The 2,604-nt window shown below is 47.0% G+C and overlaps 1 long non-coding RNA gene across 1 annotated transcript; it reads left to right on the top strand.

Annotated features, from left to right (window-relative positions):
- Nucleotides 1-1,944: 1,944 nt before the first annotated feature.
- LOC115399985 (uncharacterized) lies at nt 1,945-2,288 on the top strand. Its single transcript, XR_003932751.1, has 3 exons — nt 1,945-2,044; nt 2,121-2,190; nt 2,266-2,288. It is a non-coding gene; the product is annotated as an uncharacterized LOC115399985 (long non-coding RNA).
- The last annotated feature ends 316 nt before the right edge of the window (nt 2,289-2,604 follow it).

Here is a 2,604-nt window from a genome sequence, read left to right as displayed (position 1 = left end):
AGTTAGCCTCAAGTCGATTGCACAAAAGCTGGCCAAGTTTATCCCGGACCAGTCACCATGGTGATTTATTCTCTGAAGCTAACCTGCTCCACAGCAGGCTAACTACCCAGGATAAGATTAATGATTCCCTTTGTTCTTTGTTCAGTCTTCATAGATGATGGGGCTATACCCATCCCAGAAGTTTGCCACCATCACAGGGATGGTTCTGGTCCTGCCCCACTCCGATGCAGATGCAGTATGTTTTCTGTGTTGTGACTAAACAAGATCAAGACCAGGAACAGCTTGGCTATGGTTGGAACCCTTGAGCCCTGGAGCCCTGCTTCAAGTGGGAGCCCTCCCCCTCCCCAGCATCTGGGCCAATTGTGCTAAACTTTAAATGGAGATACGCCTTAATAAAGTTTGTCCCAGTACAGTTGCCGTAACTGCCTTGCCGTAAATCATGTCGCAATGATACGGGCAGATGCGCCGAAGCGTCTGGTATGGATCGTGTCCCTGGTACGGATCAGGTACTATAGTCGGTCTACAGGACTGTCTCAGAAAATTAGAATATTGTGATAAAGTTCTTTATTTTCTGAAATGCAATTAAAAAAAACAAACATGTCATACATTCTGGATTAATTACAAATCAACTGAAATATTTCAAGCTTGTTGTTATTTTAATATTGCTGATTATGGCTTACAGCTTAAGAAAACTCAAAAAATCCTATCTCAAAATATTAGAATATCATGAAAAAGTATACTAGTAGGCTATTTTACTAATCACTTGAATCGTCTAAATAACTCGAAACACCTGCAAGTGTTTCCTGAGCCTTGAAAAACACTCAGCTTGGTTCAGTAAACTAAATCACAAGTATGGGGAAGACTGCTGATCTGACTGCTGTCCAGAGGACCATCATTGACACCCTATCAAGAGGGGGGTAAGACACAAAAAGAAATTTCTCAAAGAGCAGGCTTTTCACAGAGTGCAGTTTCAAAGCACATTCACAAAAAGTCTGTTGGAAGGGAGAAATGTGGCAGGAAACGCTGCACAACCAAGAGAGATGACCGCAGGCTTAACAGCATTGTGAAGAAGAGCCGCTTCCAGAATTTTGGGGAGCTTCAAAGACAGTGGACTGAAGCTGGAGTCCAGGTATCAAAAGCCACTGTTCACAGACGTGTCCGGGAAATGGGCTACAATAGCCGTATTCCCATGGTCAAGCCACTTCTGAACTCAAGACAACGGAAAAAGCGTCTGACTTGGGCTATGGAAAAGATGCACTGGACAGTTGAAGAGTGGTCCAAAGTCCTCTTTTCAGACGAAAGCAACTTTTGTATTTCATTTGGAAGTCAAGGTGCCAGAGTCTGGAGAAAGGCTGGAGAGGAGCAAAATCCAAGTTGCTTGAAATCCAGTGTGAAGTTCCCACAGTCAGCGATGGTTTGGAGCCATGTCAGCTGCTGGTGTTGGTCCACTGTGTCTCATCAAGTCCAGAGTAAATGCAGACCTGCCAACCTGTACGCATTTTGCGTAGCAGGTACGCAATTTGACATCAAAATACGCTGGTACGCTCCGCCTCATTAAACTACGCAAAAAGCTGCAGACGTCTGTGAGCGCTGTTATAAATGCGGACCGTGGACGTTCTCATGTCTGACAACACGATGCAGCAGCAGGGCTCTGAAGTGTCACGCATTTCGGTGTGTTGTCACGCAGTCACGGCACACATGGTATTTGTCACGCTGAAAAAAAATACCAGTAAATTAGGCTGGTGCGCCGCAGCTATGGAACCGGGAGGAAACACATGTGCTCCCCTCGTAGTGCTGCGACATTCGACTGTAGCAGGAGGAGGCCCTCTCCTGGCTTGTAATAATTAACCAATCCCGCCAGGGGGAGTTGTGGATAAAAGAGGGCCATTCTCACTGGTGCAGCCTCTGCCGCTGAGTCTGGAGTAGACCCCGCCCCTGGGCTTTCTCACTTCCTGGTGTGAACCGTGCGAGCTGTGCTTACCTGTTGGGCCGCGTTTGGGGATCAATTCCCCCTTCATCTGGGTGTCAACTTGCTGCTAGATGAGTGAGTACAGCTCTCCCTCTGGAGACACAGCCCTACTGTCATGATCAGCTGGCAGTAATCAGCTGTTTGTGTTTAGGTGGCTGTAGGGAGGTCGCAGACTCCCCACCTCTCCTACTGGGCGTGTCAGTTAAATGTTTGTTTGCCAGGTACGCAGTCTAGACACCCTCATATTCTTAGCTGGTTCGTGCAGGTGTATGACTGCCCTTTTTATTGCTTATTAGGAGCGGCTGGCTAATCTGCCGTGGAGCCCGCCAGCTGTTTTGTCCTTCCGTGTGGCTTCGAAGTCCAGTGTTGGCACCCATAAATACGCCTGGACTGCCTCTGCTCCTTGGAAGTCCGCCGTCTGCAGGTTGCTGCACCCCTGTCGACCTGCTGGCTTCCTGACCGAGCTGATTACACGCTTGTGGGACGCCAGGAATACACAGAAGCGATCCGCTTACTTTATCATCTTTTCTTTTGATTAAGTGTATTTGGGTTAGGTGTTGGTATATTTTGTTGTTCTTTTGGTTATTGTTTCCTTATTTAATTGTGTGTTCATTCTTTATTTTCCATTTACCTTT

Source organism: Salarias fasciatus, chromosome 14 (genome assembly GCF_902148845.1).
Source record: "Salarias fasciatus chromosome 14, fSalaFa1.1, whole genome shotgun sequence".
In the NCBI taxonomy this organism is placed as follows: Eukaryota; Metazoa; Chordata; class Actinopteri; order Blenniiformes; family Blenniidae; genus Salarias; species Salarias fasciatus.
Note: the sequence above shows the minus strand (reverse complement) of the source record. Positions and strands in the feature narration are given on the sequence as shown.